At 35.9% G+C, this 12,651-nt stretch overlaps 1 protein-coding gene across 1 annotated transcript in view; it reads left to right on the forward strand.

Annotated features, from left to right (window-relative positions):
* Positions 1-12,651, forward strand: part of LOC122791478 — a 366,144-nt gene that overhangs the window by 174,767 nt on the left and 178,726 nt on the right. The window lies entirely within an intron of this gene.

Below are 12,651 nucleotides of genomic sequence, written 5' to 3' on the forward strand. Positions count from 1 at the left end.
ACTACTTCAGTTGCACATAATAACTGACAGAAATTAAAAGTTATAGAAAAAGCCTTCATTGACATGAAACTATTAGTTTTCATTAATTTAATTGCCATCTTTTACTGCATATTCATTCTTTTTAATAAACAAAGGTTTAAGAGTAGCTATGAATCCAAACATAGAAATGCAGCCAGGCCATTTCCATCTTGGGGGAGGGATTGTATGACTACTCCCAGTTTGCAATCATCTGCAAACTTGGTCAGCCAGAAGCCTTTGATATTGGTCTTGACTTCCAAGAAGTAGATGTCAAGGAAAAGTGGACTCAGCACAGAGTCCTGAGTGACTCCACTTGTGACCAGTGTCTTTGTGGAGGTGGTCTCACCAATCCTTATTACCTGGATCATATCTATGAGCTAGCTGGCTATCCAGTGCTGTGACTACTCTGAAGCTACTGGGGAGAGAGGTACTCTGACAAGTAGTCAAAATCAACAATTCTTATGACACTCTCAACACAACAGTAGAGCTTGTTGCCCTTGATATGCAAATTAATAATTTCTGTTTGCAAAAAAAAGAGGATTTATGTGGTCACATTATTTTGATTATTCAAAATTCTGTAATGCAATTATATTTCACTTCAAATTACATTTTCAAAGGCCTGACACAAAGCTGGACCCAGATTATCCAGTGTATTTCAAGAAATCTGGTCTGTCTCATGGAGCATTATGTAGAATAACATGATGATCTTTACAAGGACCACTGCCATCTAAATTTCTATCTATCTACCTGTCTATCTGTGTGTGTGTGTGAGTGAGTGTGTGTGTGTGTGTGTGTGTGTGTGTGTGTGTGTGTGTGTGTGTGTGTGTGCGTGTGTGTGTGTGTGTTTATTTATTTTCCCTTTGTAACTGAGGCCCTAGGACATAAAAAAAGAAAAATAACGGACAAAGAGTACAATACTGAATCATGAAACCTGCATAAAAGTCAAATATACAGAGTGCAATTCTACATAGTGAAGTCAAATACATAAAAGACAGCTACTACTTAATAAACATCCACAGATTGTTACCAGTTAAAATGCTAAAATGTTAAACAAGTTAGAGAAAAATAGTTTACAGTAGATGCAGTCTGAGAATGGTGAGGGTAGGGAGAAAGTAGAGTGGATCAGAAAGGGTTTGAAGGCTTATAAGAGAGAAAGTAGAGACACAGTATATGGAGGGTCCCTCGTATCCTAACAATTCTTCTTTACTTGTCACCACAACTTAGATATACTCACCAGAAAGTCATTACACCCAGGATTTAAGTCTTTGAAAAGATGGAGTGACAACAATAAACTAATTTTAAATAAATTTAAAGTAAAAACACCCTCTTGAAGAAGCCCTCCACAAAATCACACATTTTGTTCCTTTTACCTTGATCATATCTATGAGCTAGCTGGCTATCTATGAGCTAGCTGGCTATCCAGTGCTTTATAAAGGGATGTATGCCTAATTGCATAAGTGTGTTAACATTGTTGAAGTAGGATTTCTTAGCCAGGTCAAGGTAGGCAGTATGCACCATTTGACCCTCATCTCTTTCCATGGTGACCTTCTCAAAGATGTTCGTCAGGTTCAGTAAGCATGACCTTCCTTTAACAAAGCTGAAGTGGAATGGATCCAGTGCCTGAAGGTATCTTATGTCTTTGTTGATACTTTCCATGATAGTTCTTTCCATGGCTTTGCATGTAAGACAAGTCAGACTAATGGGTCTGTAGATTCCAGGATCTGTTGATGGTCTACCCTTATGAAGAGGGGGTAACTGTTGCAGTCTTCATTCGCGTGGCTGGAAGCCTGCTTTAGGACTATAGTGACATAGCAACTTCAGTGGCCCTGATAGCTCATATTTTTGACTATACAGAAGGCATCCCGGGATATTATTTGTGCCCATTGCGGTTGTGTTTTGGCATTAGCAAGTACAGCCAGAACATGCTCTCTATTTTTAGTTGCAGGAGCTATGTCTGATGGTATTTTTTGGGGGTGGCTGGGGGTGAGTAGAAGATAAAGTTAAATATTAATTTGTCAGCCTAAAGATTCTCTATATCACCTAGATCAGTTAATGTGGCACCATTAACCACCAGTCCAGCATGTTGCTTTGCATGACCTTTGATGTTTCTGATATAGCTGAGAAATGTCTTATAATTGTCTTTTGCCTGGGAGGCTATCTTGACTCAAAATTGTCTTTATTGGACTTAATTAGTCCTCTTGGTTGCCTATTTAATTTGATGAGAGAGGTCTTATTTTGGAAGTTACAATTCCTGATTCTAGCCGTGATTTTTTCCTTTTGTTATATAGCCTGTTTAATTTGGGATGACAAGGGTGGTTTGTTTTTGGGGTTAGTTTTGGGCTTATTTTTGGTAGCTACAGCAGTCTCTATGCAGACATTGATATGGCTGTACAGAGTTTCAGTGGGAATTCTATATAGGCTGCTGTGTCCCGTGGCTTTGGAGGGACATTGAATTTTGACAAACTATCACTTAATAAAAGGTTGTTTTCATTGGAATAGTTTTTAACTTTTACTAGGTTTATTGGGGTTACCAAGTTGATTTTTATTTTGAAAGAGACAGCTTTATGGATGGACCTTACCAGGGTAGACGTGACATCATTTGGATGGTGGTATTCTCTCATATTTGTGAGTACAAAGTTCAGTATGTTGGAACGTCTAGTGAGTGTTTGCACTAACTGGTCAAGGGTGTTTGTATTTACAAAGTCCAGGAATTTCTGTGCCTCCAGATTTAAGGTCACATAGGATTCCCAGTCTATAGAGTGGTAATTAAAATTCCTCATGGGTAAGATGTTAGGTTGTATGGTGAGTGTCTCCAGTAGGTCTAAGTATGAACTATGAGTTTCATGGGACATAAATGGTTACCTATAGCTTGCCAGGATATGGTGCAGGTTTATATTTATGATGACCTACTGACCTACACCTGGAGAAACTCTAATGCATTATCCTGTGTAACCAACCTAGATGTATGCTTGTTATTGATGAATATTGAGATACCACCACCTTTAGTCCCTGTGTGTGCAGCTACTGATCTAAAAGTGTGGAAGGCACTTCTGAGGTACAGTCTGCAGCTTTAAGCCATATCTCACTAACTGCATGGATGTCTATATTCTCCAGGGTAAGGAGGGCTTGCAGGGAGTGTAGCAATTTGTTTAGGCTTCTGGCTTTAAATGGTAACACCCTTACGTTTAGTTGAGTTGATTTTGTTATCCTGGCGGGTTTGTCAATTTGGCACTGTCTAAACAATGCTCTACGGTGAAGGATAAACTTTTTGCCAGTATTAAAAAGTCTAGAGAGGACAGGTGCTGATCATCCTTGGCAAAGGAAAGAATAAAAAAGAAACTGACACCAGTAATTAAAAAAAGCTATAGTGCACATAGTATGTAGATTCCAAATGCAACATGGTAGGATAGTTATTGGTAATCTTTACACAACTTCAAATGGTGCACAACACAATCACATGTTTTACACATTACTCCCTTGTTGCATGCTATAAATGCAGTGGCTTAGATGAGAATAGCTAACCAGTTAGGACATAATCAGTTCAGTTTCTTCTTGTATACCTCTAAGAGAAGCACTGCCCAGAGCTAACTACCTGCTGCATGGCAACATCCCGCCAGACAACTAAGATCATCTTCATTGCATCAGATCAAGGAGTAATAATCTTGAAAGCTGAGATCAGATCTCTTTCAGTATAATAGATTAAATAAGGCATTAGATTTAGTATACTGAAACGTTGCCTTTACTCTAGGAAATACTGAAGAAAACAAACTCAAGCTAAGTCTAGGGTATAACTCCAATTTCCTGACTTTAAATTTCCTGAGTGTTAAGTCCCTGAGTCACAAGTTCCTGAAATACAATTCACATAACTGTTTTCAATAAAAAAAGTATTGCTGTTTTCTATAAAATCATAGCTATTACAGCTTCGATGTGTGTGCCAGCAATAATGCCTTCATTTTGGGAGATCTTTTTTTTTTTTACTCTGGAGTTAGTATACATAAATTTGGAGACTGTTTGTTGTTGGTTTTACTGGCTGAGTTTTGTTGTGTTGTTTTTTTTTTCTGTCATTTATGTTTAGCAATTTTGTTCATTATCATCTTGTGATTCAACCATTCATAGTGAAGTGAAGCTGCAAATGATGTGCTTTTATATAAACATCTCTTCTACTGCCTCACATACTCTACAATTGCTCCCCTGACTTTCTATCTTTACTGCCATATAGTAGGTGCTGGTGGCATGTTAATATAAAATCAATACTACCGCTATCCTTGTATTTACTGTAGCATAATGAGATGCAACTAATTATTGAAAGTATCCATCAGCTCCTTCTCTTAACCTATAAAATTAAAAAAAAAAATGCTATTCTCAAGTGTTTTTTTCCTTACAAGATTTGTGTTAGCTAAATACATATATTTAATAACCTCACTGATATTCATATTATCTGCATAAGACTCACTGATGTGTGAGTCACTACGAAATTTTGTGGGATGGGTTGATAAGCAAATAATTTCTAATAAGTTCATAGGTAAGTACTAGGCAAGCTACCCTTACTGATCACATTAAGCTTAGCAAATTTCACTTTTGGTGTTTAAATTAACCTGTCCTACATAAGACAATTTATTCTATTCTTTTTTAAAAAATGACAAAAAATGCATATGAATAATTATAATTACTTTAACAAGTTTTTGCTTAGCGTTTTGGAGAAGGTTGAGATCTGTCCATGGGGTGAGGGTAGAAAACTTTCATGGGACACAAGGAAACTATATAGCAATTGAGAACTAACATTACAAAATATCCTGGAATAAACAACGGTATTAGCATTCATAATGCCATAAAGTTGAAACCTGCTAGGGTATAATAAGTTTTAGTAAAAAGTAGGTGGTTTATAATAACAATAAATTGTATTAATATTTCCACATTGTACATATTTTTGCTTAACAAGGTGTTTAGATATTTTTTAGTATATTTGAAAGTATTTATAGGGTATGCATGTGCCTTTAAGAAGAAGGTATTTGGTCATTTGATTGACAGTTGATTCAAATTTTAAGTGAGGATGATGTTTGATTTTATATTCTGCTGAAATGTGTCATTTAAGGATGAAAGCGCTAAACCTAGCTCTCTAGATAATACATTTTACAGCATTTTAAGAAGGTGTTTCTTGGTGTTTTTTTCTCTTGGTTGTGATTTTCGTTGAGTGGTGATTTTGTGGAGATTTTTTTATTTTTTTCACCAGAAATGCCTTCATGAGATGAACCCAGGTTTACTCCTTTGTGTCATGTTATGTCCCATTGGTAGTCAGTTTGACTTTGCTACTGGAACAGTTATCGCAAATAGTGACTTCTGGACTGAGTTTGAATGGTAGTATTGACAACAGTGCTAATAATGTGGACAACACTGCTACCAGTATTGGTACATTTGGCATTTGGAATTAATGGAGTGCACTTGTTGTCTGGAATTAGAGTGGTGGACTGTTTACCCTCATGTTTCGAATGGCTCCAGCGAATGCCCTGTGATGGCTTAACTAATGTATACAATTGATTAGATTATACTTTGTCCATGGACTGTGTTACTGGTTCTGTTGAAACTAATATAACTTTGTCTTAGCAAATTACATCTTTGGGGGATAAATTAGGGTTATTTAAATATCTGTAGATGGATAACAAGTTTTTAGCTGAGTGTGTCATAAGGAGACATCCTCAAAAGTCTCTGATTATGGAGGTTTCTAACTGGGATAGAAAGAGAATCATTGCTATACTGAGATTTGGCATTCATTTATGTAACTTATTTATGTAAGTTGAGAGCTGATATCTTTAAATCAGCCAACACTATTACTGAAAATCTCATGTTCTCTGCCAATAAACAGAAATAAGAGTTAATGTTTCAGTCTTTAAACAAAAAGATAGCATCAGTCTGGAAGAGAAAGGATGATAGAGAGTATGCAGAAAATAAAATATATCCCTATAAGTAACAGAAGGCGTCCTTACACAGACTTTATTAAAAAAAGTTTGTATTTGTACCATTGACCAATGCAGACATTGCTCTATGTTTTCACAATAAAAACTTTACACTGAATGTGTCAGTCTCAGTTTATTTTATCATGATAGAAGGGACTTGAACCCCCCTGCTAATTTTATATATGGGAAAAAGTACTTGCAATCCACCTTTACACCCAATGTATTTGCTGTTAGAAAGAATTTGTGAACGAGCTACTGTCTGAAAAATACTAGAACTTGTTCTATGCAGGAGAGGAATTTGTTTTGGGAAATTTTTTCTAACAAGTTTGTCAGGTTTATGAAACTTGAGAATGGAGGAGGTCTGGTCCTAATGGATACTGTAGATTATGTTGGGAAGATGTTGACAATTTTAATTGACACCTCCATATCGGAAACAGTATCTCATTATAAGAATTGTGTTTTATATAGAAACATTGTTTATACTTGCAGAACTTGTGGTTGAACGATGATATTTCTCAAACCTTGTATAATATTTTGAAGGCTGAATTTCCTGTTATACCTTCTACAGCTGGCATACTGAAGATTCCTTCTAGCATCTTGGATCTCCTTTTCGCCCATTAGCCTCAGCCAGTGGATCTAAGACTAATGCATTAGCAAAGTAAATTAATGGGAAATTAAAACTGGCTTTGGCAGGATCAGTGTTAGCATTTTGATGGCCCCTGGCAAATGTCAAGTTGGGTGCCCCATGGGCACTTCAAGTCTAAGGATCACCCAATAGCTCTGAACCTTTCAATGCAATGTTTTAGTTTATGATGCAAAGTTTTAGTAGTAATTCACAGACTAAATTATAGCCATAATGCTGTTAAGTTATGACAGGCTTATATACCACACTGTGTCGACCTATCCCACAGAGGGACATTCACAGTTACTAGTATTTGGCTGTAATGATGATATATTACAACAACAACTCTATGTGCAGGCCTGGACTTAAGTGAAATAGTACACTAGGAAATGCCTACTGCTTTACCCCCCCCCCCCGACACACATTCTCTAGTGTTCCCCTCTGTTTCCTCCCATCTTGGGCTCCCTACACCATGCACGTTACTTTTTTATTCCTTTTTTCACATTTTACTCTTCAGCTTTTTAAAGAAGCCATAATTTTCTATTTGCTCTGAAGTGCATTTTAAAGTTTTTTTTCTTCTTACACAACCTTTTCATCTAATGATGGAGTAAGCAGAAATTATGACTGAGGAAAGACATTCATTGCTGAGGTTCAACTTCCTTGCATTCTTTCAACATACCTTTCCTGACCAGGACAGCTCAGTAATAACCATTTAGGAAATAACTCAATTAAGTCAGGGCCCTTAGAAGCCACAGGGTTATAGATGCTCTGGGATGCATTTTAGATAATTTTCCCAACTGTTAAATCAAATGTTGGCTTGAGTACAAGTCATGAGTAAGTAAATATTTTCAATGTTATTTTTTTTTTTCTGTCAAGGAAGATATAAGTTGTGCCCAAGGCTTAATGTTCAAGGCTGACAAAATAATAGCTCACAGTAAAATTAAGAGACAATTTTTGAGAGGCTACACAAATCCAATCTGGAAATGCTGACTGCCTTCCTGACCCCCCCCCCCCCAAAAAAAAAAAAACAGACAGTCACTGCCTGTGTATCATACTGACGTTAGATTGGGATGAGAACAGAGGTTTAGATGCTCACAGTCATGTATTTTATGTGACTGCTATCATATAAATATATAGCATGTCCTCACATTCCTCACCGCAAACCCCAAAGACAGCAAACTATATATGTGACTGATGTGTGTGATTGTGAAAAAGTGAAAACAGTAATGATTGCAGTAATGTATTGCACTTTGTTGATTCTAGACAGTAAACTGCCCCTACTCAAGCAATAGTAACCTTCTTTGTATACCTCTGAGGTCTGTGAGCAAAGTAATAGAAACAATGACCACACTATTAAGCCCAAATACAAGCTACAGTGACCTGTGGACATCTCTAAGATTTAATTGTGGTGAAAATTAAATTAGCAATGACCACACAATTTCTAGCCCCCATATTTATTTTATTTATTTATTTATTTATTTATAAAAACAAGGGGCCCAACAGACCATTCAGAGTACGAAATACTGTTTAATGAAGTGCTTTTTGTTGTCGGTAATACGGCAACTTCTTCAGATTACATTAAAACAAACTCTTAACCAATTTAAGTTGTTGTTGTTGTTGTTGTGTCTTTCGGCTTTTCCCGGTTAGGGGTCGCCACAGTGGAACTCCGGTCAGCTAATAATTGGTAGTTGATTTTTACATGCCGAGTTACCAGCCCTGATGCACAGCCTTCAACGAAAGTATGCCCATTCATGTATGTCTCCATGCAGAAGACGCTCTAGCTGAGAATCGAACCGGACAGTGTCTTACTGTGAGGCGACACTGCTACCGCAGCACCAACACCGTGGATTCTTAATGAATTTAAGTAAAAAATAAAAAATCATGTGACCAATAATCAGCTGAGCTATTTCGTGGTTACAAGTAATGAATATTAAGTAGTTAAATCATTCAAAACAAACTTCTATCGCTCCGCAAATTGCAGCGGTCTAGATCCATGCATTCTCCCAATCACCAGTGTAAAAATGACTTCATACAAACCCTCAACATAAACATAAATATAAAAAATAAAAAATAAAAAATAACTTTTTTTAAAAAAATAACAGTTATCCTGCGGCAAAGATAGTAGAAAGATATACTAGCCATGTGGTGGTTTTATATGCTGCTGTTTGATTACGTCCCCTTCCATGGGCTATGTGGCATGAAAGTGAATCATTCACTATCAAGTTCTCTCTAATATTTAAGTCAGTCCAGTTATAAATCTACAACCAACAATACTTCAAGTGCTTGACTTATAAATTTTTAAATGTTAAACTTGTCATTGCACTGCAAAGTACTGGCCCTACCAAAATTACCCTGCAACTGGCTGTCTAAGCTGATGTTTTCAAGCATTTACACATACCTGATTGTAGTAAGGCTTTTAGTACTACACATGTCAATTGTCTTGTAAATTATTCAACCCCTCAAAAACAATAAACATTCACCAAGTTCTATCTAGCTAAGCTTTTAAGTTTTAAAAGGCAGGCGATGTTACATGACTCATTCAAGCCTGGAGTTGAAAAGACATTGAGTCTAATCTGCCAAGCTAACTCACATTCTTCCAGCAGCCAATTCACTGGACCTCCCCTAATATTTATCAGAACTTGGTCTATTGCTTTAAAATCAAACATATGATTCTCATTAGCCATGATATGTCTTGCTAAAGGACTTTCTACCTTCTGTCTCTGAATGGCATAAGTGTGTTCGTAGACTCTATCATGTAGTCTACATTCAGTTTTTGCAGCATAAAATGCTGGGCACAGTTTGCACTTAGCGAAGTAAACTATAAATTTAGAATTACAGTGAAATTTTTCTCTCAATCTGTATTTCCTTTTGTTTATATAGAAGATTTTTCCTATCTCCATGTGTTTACACATTTTACAACACCCACAAATGGTCATTCCTACAGTTTTACAAAATGACAAATTCTTATTCCTTTCTACGAACCTTTTGAGATTAGCACCTTTTCTTTTTTTTTTCAAAACAGGTTTATTGTTTTAACATATAAGAGAAATATCATAACAATTTTATACAAGTAATTAAAAATAGGTATTATTATAATATTCAACAAAACAACTAAAGTATTTACAAAGACATCCACTACAATCAGATCAATTAATTAAACTAAAATATCATGTTATTGAAATTAAAATTTTTTTAACAAATTTTGTAAATTATCCCATACAATAAAATAAGATGTTTTTCTGTTTGTTCTAGTCCTAATTGTGTTTATTTCCATATGGCACACTATATTCATAACATTTTTAAATTCATTGAACGAAGGAGGTGTATCTGAAATCCAATTTCTAGTTATTATTTTCCTAGCCACTGCTAGAATAGACCATAACAAGGGAAGCTTAACCTTTTTAACACTTTGAGGTTCAGGTGTGTTGAATAATATAAGAGATTTAGAGGTAATGAAATTATCTGTAAAAAGAGCCTGCAAAAATTCATTAATTGACTTCCAGTATTCTTTCAATTTTATACAGTCATAAAACATATGAGCCCAGTCAGCAGATTAGCTCCTTTTCTGAATACTATATTGGGTAACTGGGCATAATCCATAGCAAAGGTCTTATCAAGTGTGATAAATTCCCAATTTTTATAAAGGGTAAACCGAATTGTCTCACTATTATTATTGAATGTAGTAATAAAACTCATTCTAAAATCTTTGCAAGTTCTGATCATGTGTGGGTGTTCGAAAAGGAGAGTCATTTCTAGATAGTTCTCCGATGTTACAATCATGGCTGATGCTGTCTGATGATGAGCTTTTATTACTCATATGTGGGTGTTCGAGAAGGGGAGAATCATTTCTAGTTAGTTCTCTGATGTTACAATCATGGCTAATGCTATCTGATAAAAAGCATTTATTCAATAGTGGTTCTAGCTGACCTGTATTTCTTTTATGGGTGACTTCCATAATCAAAGATTGAATCATATCCTCAGGGTATCCTCATTGCTGGAACATATTACTTAAACGGATACATTCGGCACTAAAATCCGTGTCTAAAGAGACCATCCTGGCTGCCCTAATACGTTGACCTTTCACAATAGATCGTGTTTGGTGGAAAGGGTGGCAGCTTGAAAAATGAAGGGATGAATTGGAAAATGTCTCCTTTCTATATATTTTAGACACGTACCTGTTATTCATTGTATCCTTCTGTAATTTACAATCCAAGTAATCTATCTCACTTGTGCTGAAGTTAGATGTAAACTTCAAAAATTCTGTAGTAGAGTTTAAGTAGTTGACAAAAACCTGTGCTTGTAATTGGTTTCCCTTAAAGATGACAAAAATATCATCCAAAAAGCGTGTGTAGAACAATAGACTCACCCTGTGTTCGGTGTTGTTAAAGATATGTGACTTCTCCCAGTATGCCATAACCAAATCGGCAAAACTGGTGACACAGGGTGAGCCCATGGCCACCCCTCGCTTTTGTAGATAAAATTCGTCATTGAATAAAAAAAAGTTGTTTGTTAAAATGATATCCAATAAAATTTCCACAGTGTGTATCTCCTGTGTAGGAGCGTTCTTGGACTTTAACGTAAGGCTTACCCATCCAATGCCTTCTGATTGCGGAATTGATGTATACAGATCTTTGACATCTATGGTCAAAAAATTAAACTCTGAATCAAATCTAAAACTGTTAATTTTGTCCAAGAATGACCAGGAGTCTTTGCAAATCTGTGGTTCTGACAACAGGTATTTTTTTTAAATTGTGTCGACTACTTTAGCAAAGGGTAGGTAATAGACCCTCTCCAATCAATGAGGGGTCCCATAGGTAGATCTCTTAGATCTTTGTGGACCTTTGGGATGCCGAAAAGCACAGGAATCTTGGGCCACGGAAGTGTGATGAAATTGAAGGTGTCGATATCAATCATTGATTCAATAAACAAATCATTAAAATAATTCTTAATACGGCTATATGCTGTATTAATTTCATTTAGTGAGGTTTCAGCATAAGCGTCACTAAGTAACAAGGAGTAAATCCTCCTATTGTAATCAATTATATCAAAAATAGCTACCCCTCCACCCTTATCTGGTTTTAACACCCTAACAGAAGATTTCAACAGTTGTAACATTTGTTTTTCGTGTGTAGTCATATTAGAGTTCTTATTAGAACTAACTTTCGTTAGATAGTGTCTAAAATCAAGTTCACACACTTGTTCAAATGTTCTTAGTGTTGGGTGTAAGGGTGGGTTAAAGGTGCTTGACACCCTTAGCCTCTGGTTGTTATTAATAACTGTCTTCCTGAACAATGCCTCAAGGTTCAATTTTCTCACAAATAACTTCAGGTCAAAGATTAGTTCAACTACATTTGGAGGTTTACTTGGAACAAAGGTATTACCCTTTGATAGCAAGTTAACCAACTCAGGATCAATTCTCGTAGAAGAATAATTAAAGATCTTAAAGTCTCCTGTAGAGTTCTCAATTATGTTTAAAGTTGGACATTCATCTTCGTCTATTTCCTGAATCTGTTGTTTCGTTTGGTCCTTTGATTTTTCTGGTTGTGGTTCAAGTTCTTTTTGGGATCACACCTGTCTGATAACCATCCTGAAAATTTTGGTTCATTCTGTTGTATCGCCCATTGTTGCCATTATGTTGACTCACATGTGTATTAGTATTCTGGTTCTGATTACGGATCCGTTTGCTCCGTCTCACTGGGCTTTCACTTGGCGCAATGTCTGCAGGGTCTACATTATCCATATTACTGGAAAAAGTGTTTCCTCCAGTCGATTGCATTTCAATTGTGTTAGATAAAGCAAATGCTACTTGAGCAAAAGACGGTTTTGGATATGCATTACTGTTGTTATATGCATTTCTATCTCTTTGAATTTTCTTGACTTTGTTTTGTTTAAGTCTGTCCAGTAATTGGTCAATGCTAAAAAAGCATCTTTCATAGTCATATTTATACCTTGAAAAATCTAAATGCATAATAATATCATTATTCAAGGCTGAAACCTCTTTAGTAAGGATATCAATACAAACCTTATAATGTTTAGTCATCAGTTTCATAAGGTCAAAGC

This window comes from Protopterus annectens, chromosome 17.part0 (assembly GCF_019279795.1).
Source record: "Protopterus annectens isolate FY-2018-M chromosome 17.part0, PAN1.0, whole genome shotgun sequence".
Lineage (NCBI taxonomy): Eukaryota > Metazoa > Chordata > Ceratodontiformes > Protopteridae > Protopterus > Protopterus annectens.